The sequence below is a fragment of the Canis lupus genome, chromosome 36 (assembly GCF_003254725.2).
Source record: "Canis lupus dingo isolate Sandy chromosome 36, ASM325472v2, whole genome shotgun sequence".
NCBI lineage: Eukaryota > Metazoa > Chordata > Mammalia > Carnivora > Canidae > Canis > Canis lupus.
In genome coordinates, this window is record NC_064278.1 from 2,771,274 (window position 1) to 2,784,932 (window position 13,659).

Genomic DNA, 13,659 nt, shown 5'->3' on the forward strand with positions numbered 1-13,659 from the left:
TAGCTCTGTGAACTTAAGCCGGGCATCTCTATCTCTTTCTTAGTTGCTTCCTTGCTAAAATGGGCATGCAATTGTACCTCCCTCATAGGGTTTTTCTGAGAATTAAATGGGCTCATGCATACAAAGCTCTTCCAGAGTGTCTGGCACTTAATTAACTTTAGCTCAATAAATGTTAGCTATTAATAATAATACAGGAGAACCAATATTGTAAAGCTTGTTTCTCACCAGTATAAGATAAGTAACACGGCTATGAGCACAAATAAATTAAAAACTGAGAGAAGAAACTACATAGTAGACCAAATATATTTTTGCTGAGTTTACAAAATTGGCAATTTGGTGCTTCATTAATATTTTATAATTTTTCCTTGTACTTTTTGGGCCTGTTTTGGTAGGTGTGATGTCAAAATTAATAATCATATGGCCTTTTATATTTATAATCTACTTGTGGTCACAAAGTACTTTCAAGTCATTTTGCTTTGCCACAACACTGTGTGATAGGTAACATTTCCTTGTTTTACTAGTAAAGAAACAGGGGTGGAGGGAAAAAGTAATATTTAAAAAGGGCAGAACTGGGACCCAACAGTTTGTGTTTTGTTTTGTTTTGTTTTGTTTTTCATTTAAAATTTCTAAATTTTGTTCTATGGGAGTGTGAAGAATATAGATAAAGTGATGTGTATACTTAACACAAGTAGTAAATCAGCAGAAAGTATTCAGTTGGATTTAGATTGCTTCAAAAATTCAACCATTTCAGCTTAAATAATTTGAAGTGTTTAAAAGTTTCGCTGTAAATGCACAAATCACTTGGAGACAAAGCTTGCATTTTCCTTATAATTGAAGGATAGGGTCTTGGTATCATTCTTCCTGTTACTCAAATTTAAAGATTATAAGACAAACAGCGAGCATATGCCATTGATCTATTCTTATCTTAACATACTAAACGGAACTGCTTTAAGAATTGATGTTTTAAAGTGGACTAACAGTTGTTGAACATAAACAACTACAATTTACTGCTTACATATGTAACTTCATCCTTCAAATTTCATATAAACTTAAAGTTAAACCCAACAATTCTGTGATAATTTAGCTGACGCACAGGGATAGGGAATCAATGTGAGGTTAAACATTCACCTTAAAATGTAAAGAATTAGGTCTATTTTCCAAAAGTACTCATGTTTCTTATACCTATATATCTAAATGTGTTTCTATCCTAAGAACTGTGTGGATCCTGAGTAGCTCAGATGTTCACATGCTTTCTGGAAACGGTGTGAACCAAATAATTTCAAGTTACTTTCTAGCTCTGTAGCTCTGTGACGTTTCAGCTGCTTTAGCAGCATCGTATTGTTGGTGAACTTTATTTTAAAAATAAATCAACTTTTTACATTTAAAGCAGATGAGATCTGAAAACTTCTTCACAGGTTACTTAGTACCAGCATTACTTTAATGAGTACTTACTTTCTAAATGGTTGTGATTTTAATGCTATTTGCATTTAGAAAATGAGGAATGTTATCAATTATCCCATATATGTTCTAAATAATGACAGTCCCAGAGGGGATCAATAGGTCTTTAATATATGGTGTTAAATAAGGACATAAAGGTATTACATAATATTTAACTAGATTTAGGAATTATATTATAATGATGATAAGTGCTCCTATTTCCTCTTTTAGACAGTCTAATGACACATGTGCTGTTATTCAACTGCAGAAATGTGGAGCAAGAAGAAAGTCTAATCCAAACTCTTTACTTTTCATTAATTATGCATTCATTAAATATTTTTGGAGAGCTTTTATATGCCAGACACTCTTTGAGTCATAAGGATAAATCTATGAATAAAACAGAGAAAGTCCCACCCTCATGGCACGAGCATTGTCGCATGGGGTGATCAATAAAAGACATAGTAAATGAGACAAAATATATAGTACCCTAAACAGTGATAAGTGCTGTGGAGAAAGATAAACCAGGGAAAATGTTGATAAGGGACTGAAATTCTAAGAGGGTGGTGGTGGAAAGCTTCACTGAAGAAGTGACATTCGAGTAGAGACCCATGAAGGGGAAAAGTATTCTTGCAGAGAGAATATTAAGTGCAGTCTTCAGACTTTGTCCCTGTAATAGAAGATGCTTGCCTGCCCGCTTTCCTTCTCTTTCCTTTCCTTTCCTTTCCTTTCCTTTCCTTTCCTTTCCTTTCCTTTCCTTTCCTTTCCTTTCCTTTCCTTTCCTTTCCTTTTCTTTTTTTTTCCTTTTTCCTTCCTTCCTTCCTTCCTTCCTTCCTTCCTTCCTTCCTTCCTTCCTTTTTCTTTCTTTCTTTCTTTCTTTCTTTCTTTCTTTCTTTCTTTCTTTCTTTCTTTCTTTCTTTCTTTCTTTCTTTCTTCAAGGAGGTCCTATGGTTGGAATGGAATGAAGGAGGGGAAATTGATGGGAGATGAGATTAGGGATAGAAGTGGTAGATAGTGGCCATGGTAAGGACTTTGGCTTTTGCTCTGACTGATATGGGAAGCCATTAGAAGATTTTAAGCACAGGAATGGGCTGGTTTTACTTAACAGTAGTCTGGCTGCAGATTGAGAATATAGTGAATGGGGGCATGCAAGGAAGCAATGAGTCAAGTTAAAACATTATTTCAGTAATCTAAGCAAAAGATGATGGAAGCTGGGACCAAAAGGTGAAAGGAAGATGGTGAGAGAGAATCTGAATATATTTTGCAGCTAGAACTCAAAATTAGATATCACCAAAGCTGAGAAAAATCTAGGCCTGGAAAGGACTGAACTAAGAATAAGAATGGCTGGCCTGTTGCTGGCAGATCCCATCTTGGATCAGGGGTGTTCTTCACCATTATATATATCTCCCCAAAACCTCACTTGTAGAAGAATTTAAATAACTCATCCTTTGAAATCACACTGGAACATTAAAAATATTATTAAAATAATGTGTCAGAATTCATTTTTTAATAATAAATTTATTTTTTATTGGTGTTTAATTTGCCAACATACAGAATAACACCCAGTGCTCATCCCGTCAAGTGCTCCCCTCAGTGCCCGTCACCCATTCACCCCCACCTCACGCCCTCCTCCCCTTCTACCACCCCTAGTTCGTTTCCCAGAGTTAGGAGTCTTTATGTTCTGTCTCCCTTTCTGATATTTCCTACCCATTTCTTCTCCCTTCCCTTCTATTCCCTTTCACTATTATTTATATTCCCCAAATGAATGAGACCATATAATGTTTGTCCTTCTCCGATTGATGTGTCAGAATTCATGGTTTAAAACTAAGACTATTTCAAAGGGTCCCCATGTTTTACTAAAGTTCAAGCTTATTTGCCTGACATACTTGACAGGTTAGATCTGGATTCATTTTTGCCGTTTTTCTAAGTGTTAACATCTGACTCTATTCCTTCACTTACTCACTGGCTTTTAAAATGATTCTTGAGTGCCTATTAGGATGCCAGATCCTGGGAGCTGAGCTACAACTTGACTTCAGCGACCCTCCTTGGCTGTCCTCAGACACGGTTGGCCACTGTGTTTGTACTCCTGGGGCACCGATTCATACCTCTCTTGTAACATTTACCACCCCGAATTACATTTATCTGTTTAATTACCTGATTTCCTCATCAAATTTTAAGCAATTGGAGTTCAGGATTTAGTCTTATTTGTCTTTGGATTTTTAGAAGGTAGCAGAATGCCTTGCACATAGTAGATGGTCATTAAAGGATAAATTAGTTTTACTCAGAAGAATCTGGCTTTTCAGGATACTTTCTGGGTTTTTTTTTTCTTTGATTTTATTCTTTGTGAGGTGAATGATCAATAAAAAGGATCACTGAAAAGTTAAAAAATATTATTTGATTAATACCTGTAATTAGGTAAGCTCTGAGATTTTGATCGCATAAAATTAAACATATGCCAGAAGATGAAAATTAAAGTTGACTTGATGATTTGGGGCAAAGTCTTAATGAATTGGCAGTAATTTTTTTTTTCATTTGTATCTTGGTATGCACCTTGCTAAAGAAGCTTTGGTAATATAGCCTCTCTTTCCAGTTTTAAGGAGAAGAGGATCAGCATTCCAGATCTTGTTGTTACTGTTGGCTTTGAATCTCTTTATCTGAGTGATATAAGCACTCCTTACGAATTAATCTGATCTGGAGCTCTTTCATTTCCCATATTTTCCCCTGTTTCTTTGCTTCTTTGACCTCTTTTGTTTTCTAAAGTCATCATTATTCTCCTTATCATCAAGAACAAGTTCAAAAAGGTAGAAGAATGTGCTTAAATTTGCATCTGAGAAAGAGAGATTAGTCTCCTACTATCTCCTTGACTTTTACCTAAGTAGTTTTATAATGAAATGAGCACCAAGACAAATTGCTTTGAGTACCAATCAAAGTTGTTGTTGATTGGTTAATTCTGGCTTTTGTTGTTAATCAAGATCAACCATTGCCTTATTTAAAATAAAACTTAGAGGATGAGGACAACTAAAGTTACATTTTATATAGTGCATTCTTAAGGCCTAACAAACTTTGCAACTTTTCTATAAGTATATTTGAAAAACAAGGATTTATGGGATGAAAAAGGGTTACTTGATCCAACATATATTTTTTTCCCTTTGGGTTTATTTCACCATAACTATTCCACCATAACTATCTGAAATAATGATTTAATTGATGAAACTTTTGACATCCTAACAAACATTCATATTTGAAGATTTTATTTATTTATTTGAGGGATTGACAGAGTGGAAGGGAGAGGAAGAGAGAAAAAACAGATCTCTGCTGAGCAGGGAGCCAGAGTCTGGTCTCAATCCCAGGATCCTGGGATCATGACCTGAGCCAAAGGCAGACATTTAAGTGACTAAGCCACTCAGGCGCCCCAAATGTTCACATTTGATAATAATATAGTTACTCCAGTCAGATTCCTGTAAGAGACTAACACAATAAAATTTGTGACTCAATACAATGTATTTCTACCAATTTTGCACATCTTCAAAAAACAAGTAATGCTAAATAAAAGCTCCATCATTTTCCCTATTTGCTTTTAGTTTCAGGTGCATAATTTTACAATTTAAAAGGGTGGTCAATAGAAACTGACAAGCCAAGTAAAACCAAACCAATTTTATTTCATTTTGCATCTATTGATCATACTTCGAGCTGTTTAAATATTTCTTGCTGCAACCTCCCATAAAGTCATTTATACCTCGAAAAGAGCTAGAAATTGATATATAAGCTGAAGGGGATAAGTAAAGTACTGTTAATAGATCATATAGATCTAATTTTTCCTCATTATATTTCCTAGAATGTTAGTGAAGAAATCTTCTCTGCCACAGGTTTGTCTTTGGGGGATTTTTTTCCCCTCTCTGATCACTCAAGTAATGCTGGAAGTAAGGCTATTTGCTGCAACTTCTCAGTATCCAGTACTACCTGGATTCTAGGTTTCCCCCACAAAAACCAAAAGTGTGGGACTTCAGTTTTTCATGGGAAATTTTTCCTGTGTTGGATATACCAGATTATTTATTAATAGTTAACCTACAGAACAGGGTTTAACAATATTTAATGTGCATACAAATTGTCCAGGAAATTTGTTAAAGTTCACATTTTGTACAGTAAGTCTAGGACGAGGTCTGAGATTCTACATTTCTGACAAGGACTTGCATGATGCTTTGGCTCTTTTTACAGAGAACAGCCTTTAAGTGGCAAGGATCTATAGCACAGTTTTTTCATCATAATGTAGTTGAGGATTTCATCATAATGTAGTTGTAATTATATAATGTATCTATATTTGAATTAGCTGGGGTTGGTGATGTTGGTTAGAAAGCAGATTTTTAGTCCTCAACCTGTTTTTACAGAGACAAAAATATATGGAGATACCCTTTACTCCTAGGAGTAAGCATTTAAACAGGTTATTTTTACATACATTAAATTAAAACAACAAGTTTGCATTAAGTATCTTATAGTTCTGTACTCTTCCTGGGAGCAGAGAGAGCTAAATAGGTATTGAAAGAGAAGGCTAAGAGGTAACAATGGTTTGCCTTCCTTGAAAATTTGTCTGATGTAGCGGGTCATAAAAACGTGCATATTAGTATTTCAGAAGGTGCTCCAACTCCTTATTGAGAGTTGAAGGAAAAAAAATCCTTTGTATCACTTACCTTAGATTAACTGCAAAGTTCTCTTTTAAAACTAGCTGTACTTAAAATCTATTTAGCCCAAAAGATACCTTGCTTTATTTTTTTTATTTATTTATGATAGACATAGAGAGAGGGGGGGAGGGGAGAGAGAGAGAGAAGCAGAGAACACAGGCAGAGGGAGAAGCAGGCTCCATGCTGGGAGCCCGATGTGGGACTCAATCCTGGGACTCCAGGATCACGCCCTGGGCCAAAGGCAGGTGCGAAACCGCTGAGCAACCCAGGGATCCCCAGATACCTTACTTTAAAGTATGACCTATAAACAACCTGAAGATAATGAACTCCTTCCTGTTGATGTCCATCACTTTTCTTCCCATGTCTTTTCTGCTTACCCTTTAATACCCAGCTGTGGTATCCTTTCTATCTACCTGAAAGCTTTTCTTGTGCAATCTACTAACAGATGTTAAAAAGTTTTAAAAATGTTCATCATCTTTGGTGCACCTAGGTGGCTTAGTCAGTTGAGCGACCAGTTCTTGGTTTTGGCTCTGGTCTTGATCTCAGGATTGTGAATTTACACCCTGTGTTGGGCTCCATGCTGGCCATGGAGCCTACTTACTTAAAAAAAAAAAAAAGTTCATCATCTTTGACTCAATAATTCCACTTAAACGATATGTCTTTAAGAATCAATTGGATGAGGATACAAAGATAGTCAGAATAATGTTGATTATACTAAAGACTAAAAGCCATCTTTGAATGCACATGCCCTTCGAATGAGCTATTGGCTCAATAAATCATATCTTCCCTCTGAAATGCTATATCACCAGTAAAAATGATGATACAGATTCATGTTTATTGTCATAGAAAGATATTCTTCATATTGATATTTTGTTAAGTGAAAGAGGATTTACAGAACATTATGTTAATAGTAGTTATAATATTTAAGATAAATACCATATTTAGTTCACTGATCTGGTCTAATCCTTAATATGGAAAACTCTTACTAAATATTTGTTAGCTGAATGAATATGTTAAGTACTTTATATACACTAGGAATTGTCCTAAGAAGTATACTTCTTTCAAGTCATTATTATTTTTTTTTAAATATTTATTTATTTGAGAGAGAGAGAGTACACACAGAGGCAGAGGGAGAAACAGATTCCTTACTGAGCAGGGAGCCTGATGTGGGGCTTGATCCCAGGTCCCTGGGATCATGACCGGAGCTGAAGGCAGATGCTTAACCCACCGAGCCACCCAGGTGCCCCTCAAGTTATTATTTTTATAATAATCCACTAAGGTAAGGTATCATTACCTATATATTATAGAGGAAAAAACTGATGCTCAGAGAGTTTAAGAAGATTTTCTGAAGTCATGAAGGTAATATTGTAAGACTGGTTTGAATGATTTGATTCAATCAATGTCTTCACACATTTTTTTGATTTTTATTCTTTTAAAAAGTTGTCCATATATATCCAAGAAAACATGCTTAAAATGTTTATAGCAAGCTATCAACAGTGGTTAATGATTCTGCATGGCGGATGATAGAGATTTTTTATCTCTTTTTTGTCTATATATTTTCACAGTCCCCAAGTTAACAATAATTTATTATTTCTGTAATAAAATACCTACTTTAAAAAGGGCCCTTTTGGTTGGTTTCAGTACCATCACCAACAAAAAAGCTTTTTGGCATTTTTCTTTCTGAAGAGAATAAATCCTTTCCTTTGCCATGCTAAGTCAAAACCCAGTTCTACTGCTTTTTGCTCTTTTTCCTCTTCTATAATAATTATTGTTTCAATGTTGTTCTTTCCAATATATTTTTTTTAATCTTTGTATTTTTAGGGTTAATAGAGTGCCTGGGGGACCAGACATATATCCAAAGAGATATATCTAATTGAAAAAGAACCTTAAAATAGTAAAATCACTGTTAGTCATTTAATTTCCTTTGTCCCTTTTCTTGTCCAGTAAATACTATGCTTGTTCCTAGTCTCTGCCATGGCAGAGTGAGTCTCCACTTCCCTTAATCTCCTACTGCTAAGAGCAGTAGCCACTAAGTGTAAAAAATCAAAACAAAGCACTTTCCCATCTCCTTGATGGAGCAAAAGCAGTGAAGCCCAAATAATGCTTAGTTACCAAAAGCCACGCCAGGTGTCTAATCGAAAGGGTATTGATTTTAGCTAGTAAATAGCCCTTAATATAGTTGGAACCTGGGATGAATATGCAGCCGGTAATTAGCTAATAAAGCAAACAAGAGCTGGAGAGAACGTGGCACAGTTGGATAAGCAGCAGCCTGTCATCCAGGAAGCTTGCCTAGGCCTAGGCCTTCCTCACACAGAGGACTCAAGTTACCTGTAGGACTCCATCCTAGTGTTTTCAGCCATTAAATAAGGAAAAAACTATAAACCTATCATAGGGTATGAGATACAACTAAAAGCAGTTGTAAATGTTTTGCAAATAGTACATGCAATAGAAATGCTTCCTGAAGACAGATGTTGCAATTTAATAATCTTAAGTAGGAAGGTTTAATAACTATTTTAGATCATTAGGATAATGTTTAGTACCCTGGGATAATTATTAAACAATCCTAGTTTGCTAAATCATCTGATACTCCAGAAAAGCCCATTGCTTGATTAATTCTCACATTATGCACCAACTGCTCAGTGAAACTGCAAAGTGGCAGAGGCCAGTTGGGAAAAAAAAGAAGAGCAGGAGTGAGAAAAGAACTGTTAGCCACATACCACTTGGAGAAAGAAGAAAATCAAGGATGGAGGGTCAGAGAGCTAAGGGGTATGGAAAAGGGTTAAGGTACAAAGGATCTAACCCTGAGATGGTAAATTAGGGGCTGACAGGTCAGCTTCTCATTGCAACATGCCCGCACAGAGGTGTCGTTTTGTTTGTTTTTAGTATGGTTGCTAATATTTTCTTAAGTGGCGAAAGCACTTTATATAAAAATTCCAGATTTTCATTTACTTTTGAAAATTCAGAGTACTGGGCACCTGAGTGGCTCAGTGGGTTAAGTGTCTGCCTTCAGCCTGGGTCACCATCTCCTGGGATCGAGTCCCACGTTGGACTCCCTGCTCAGCAGAGAATCTGCTTCTCCCTCTCCTTTCCTCCCTTATTCTCTCTCTCTCTCACTCTTTCTGTCTCTCAAATAAATAAATAAGATCTAAAAACAAAAAAAAAAGAGAGAAGAAAATTCAGAGTACCTTATCTAGTAACGCAGGACCTCATTCCCACATGATATTAATGGACAAGAGCTGCATAAAGTCTACTGCTTTTATTTTTTCTAAAGATTTTGATTATGAAAATCTCAAGACCTCCTGAAAAGCAAAAAGAGAAATAAGTATTCAACTACTCCCATGTTCAACAATTGTTAATATATTGCTGTGTTTATTATAGAATTAAGCACTTGTATCTAAACATTTCTATTTTTGCTGACCTGTCTTAAAGTGGATATATTCCTTCATCTCAAATACTTTTGCATGCATTTCCAGAAATAAAGAGTTTCCTACACAAGTACAATATTATCACCATACTGGAAAAAAAAATCAGTCATAATTCCCTAATACCATTTTTACCCAGTCCATATTCAGATTTCTTTGCTGTCCCCAAAATATCTTTTATACTCATTTTCTTTTCATGCCAAGATCCCATTAAAATACATTCATTGCATTTGGTTGTGTCACATTAGTCACTTTTACGCTAGATCAGGCTCTCTCCCATTTCTTCTTTTCTTTTCTTCTATGACATTGTCTTGTTGAAAGGGTCAGTTGTCTCGTGAGCTGCGATTCATATCTAAAGACTTGATTAATTCAGGTAAAACATTTAGGGCAAAAATAATTCAAAGGTCACCATGTGGTCTTCATATTGTGGCGGCCGAGAAAAATTAAGGCCATCCCACCTAAAGTTTAGCATTAGCACAACTACAGCCATCTTAGGCCCCTGTGAATAAGAGCTGAACTTTATGGGAAAAACTGCAGAATGTCCTCAATGTCCTCGGCAGGGAATCCCATATCAGAAAGACAACAGAGCCCATGCCTGTGGTAGAAAGTCCCATATTAGAATGAGAACAGAGCTCAATGCCCTTGAAAGCCCCATATCAGAATGTAAACAGAACTTGAGAAATTCCTCCACCCCTCCTGGAGGTCTCCTAGACCAGCCTATAAAAAATCCAGCTGTAACCCACTTCGGGGTCCAAGTCCCTGCTCCACTGTGTCGGGTATACTTGGACCCAAGCTCCAGCTTGCTAATAAACCCTCGTGTGCTTGCATCGGTGTCAGCTCCTTGGTGGTTTCTCAGATTCGCAATCTTGGGCCACATATTGCTTCACACAAGAGGCACATAATATCTCTTTTCCTCGCTGGTAACGTCAAGTTTGATCATCAGCTTAAGGTAGTAGGCCAACTTCTTTGAATATGGTAATGCTCTCTCCAATTTGCCATAGACTTCTACGACCCTGTATTCATCTTACATCTAGGCCAAACTCATTTTATCTTGCCCCGGAGGCACATGTAAACGTTGACCTAAAGTATATCCCCTGCTACGATCAGGGCTGTGACAAGAGCATAGAGCACTTCATCCCCTGGTACAAAGGGGCTGGAGAGAGTGTGGTACAGTTGGATAAGCAGCAGCCTGTCACCCAGGTGTTGTGCCCAAGATTGTGAATATGAGAAACCACCAAGGAGCCGACACCGATGCAAGCGCACAAGGGTTTATTAGCAAGCTCGAGCTTGGGTCCAAGTATACCTGACACAGAGGAGCAGGGACTTGGACCCCAAAGTGGGTTTAGAGCGGTTTTTTTATAGGCTGGTCTAGGGGATTTTCAGAAGGGGTGGAGGAATTTCTCTAGTTCCGTTTACATTCTGATATGGGGCTTTCAAGGGCATTGAGCTCTGTTCTCATTCTAATATGGGACTTTCTACCACGGGGGGGGGGGGGTGGGCTCTGTTGTCTTTCTGATATGGAATTCTCTGCCGAGGGCAATTCTGAGCTCTGTTGTCTTTCTGATATGGGATTACCTGCTGAGGACATTGAGGACATTCTGCAGTTTTTCCCATAAAGTTCAGCTCTTATTCACAGGGGCCTAAGATAACTGTAGTTGTGCTAATGCTAAACTTTAGGTGGGATGGCCTTAATTTTTCTAGGCCTCCACACCAGGAAGCTTGCAGAGGTAGAATACCTCCTCGTATCAGGTATTCCAGTTGCTCAAGGTGCTCAACAAATATCCATTGACTAAAGTTACAAACACTAAATTAGAAAGCACCTGAAAGGAAATGGAAAGCAGGAAAAAATTCACAGCACACGTTCCTGTGCTATATGTGGTTTAGAGAAGCCTCATGCCCTTAGAGCAGATTGCAGAGGCCCCTGGCTCTAGGGGATGGCTCTTTATTCGAACTGGATAGAAATGTACAGTTCCAGGGGAGAAATAAGAAGGAAGAATGAATTTAAAATTCTGTAGAACTCAAGGCTTTTGGTTACCCGGGTATCGCATTTTCATGAAGGGCCTTGGTACAGGCTAGGCTTTTGGAAGCAGCAACTGAGACAGAATGAATGACATTCAGGTTATTATTAGGGATACTTGTGAAAGAAGAATGCAGAAGTGAGATTGGGCAGAGGGAGAAGTAGCATTGTTGATGTGAGCCCAACAGAGCCCCAGTCAGCCCCTCCCCGGCCCCTTCCCGCCTTCCTCCCTCAGCCAGGCCCCTGCCCTCCACCCAGGGAAGTTCTGGAGTGCCTGCAGCCCAATTGCCCAGCTGAGTCTTTATAGCCCTGCTTCACTCAGTCACTGGGTGCGCCTGTCCCAGGAAAGGAATGACCTTGAAAGAAGTAGTTCTCTGCAGTAGAGACAAATTCTGAAGAGGTTGGCCAAAGAAGCTTCCAGCATCTGGGATACTAAGTTCTACTTGAAGGAAGATCTGGGTGGTGTGGCAAAAATTTTGCTCTTATCTCTAAATGAAGCTATATGGACAGTTACTGAGTATTCCTTCTGCTGAGCATTAGATGGCTAATTGTAACATTCAAAGTATATACTGTAATCTTGTCTTAAAACTTGTTCTGGCATTTCTTTACTTACTAGAAAGCTCAGAAAATTACAAAATAAAATGGTCCAGGCATCTTTCAAATTTTAGAAGGCCCTGGTATTGGTTGGATGTACCACGGAGTAGAAAATTGAGTCTCTTTACATGTTTGTAAATTGCTTTGGCATCACGAATGGAAACTGCCCCATGAAGACCAGTGGCGTATTGAAGGGCTGGCTCCACGGGGACAGATTGGCATCAGTGCCAAAGGGACATAAATGACAGAGGCTGTATTTGTCTCCTGTGGCTGCTATAACAAGTTACCATAAGCTTGTTGGTTTAAAACAAAGGAATAGATTTTCCCACCCTTCTGGAAGCCAGAAGTTCAAAGTCAATGTCCCCAGATTACAATCAGTGGTCAGTAGGGCCTCCCTTTCTCCAAAGGATCTAAGGGAGAACGGATTCCTTGCTTCTTCCAGCTTCTGGTGGCTGCCGGCGTTTCTTGGTTGTGTCTGCAGTACTCCAGTGTGTATCCAGGCTCTCTTAGTCTTTTACTCTTCTGTCTGTGCAAAACCTTCCTGTTACTTCTCTCATATAAGGATACTCCTGATTATGTTTGGGATCCACCCTGATAACTCAGAATGTCTCTATCTCAAGATCCTTAATTAAATCTGGAACACCCTCCCCCTCCACTTCCCCCTCCCCCCGCCCCTTCCCCTCCAGTCACAGGTTCCAGAGAGGCCACTATGTAGCCTACCACAGGACAGCTTTTACATCTTTGCTTTAGCTCCATGAGCCTGGGAACTATTTGTTTTTCTTCTGGCTGAAGAGCAAGCACATCAATTTTGTCTAGGGTGAGCATAATGATGGAGAGGTTAGAGTTTCACCCTGCAGCACTTTGAGACTCACTGTAGGAAGGCCATCCTTGTGAGAACAGGACTTTGCTGTTTCAAAGCCATGAGAGAACCAGGTTGACAGTGAAGAGCACATACTTGCGAAAAATTGGTCTTCCTTCACATTTGGCTACCAAAAAATATTTTTAGAACATGCATACTCTAAATTTACTAGAAAAAAAAATTTTTTAGAGGTCCTAACGCTAGTTTCTAGTTTCTTAATCACATGTCAGCTTTGTCTAAGTTCTTAGAAATCCGACCAGGGTTCAAAGTTAGTGAGAAAGGGAAGAGGATTATCTATTTATAGTGTGGTCTAGAGAATTTTAAAATAATTGACTTTCCATTAAATGGTCAAATTTCCCCTTGATGGAGGTTATGTTGAACCATTCTTTCCTGTTTTATGCCCCCCTGGAAGAGCTATTTCAAAAAATAAACTTCAGTATGTAACCCAATGATAACAGAACAAAGATTCTCTACTTTCCTGTCATTCTTTTTTCAGCTTTGCGTGATGGTTTTGCTGATAGAGGAGGAATGGAGATTAACTCTTGAGGCCAAGGCATTTGTGGAGGGAACAGCACCTGTTACTCTCTGGCTGGTAACCTTGTGTGTAAAGACCTTCCTCTTGGCTTGGCAGAAATTAGGTCACTGCCCACGTGTTTC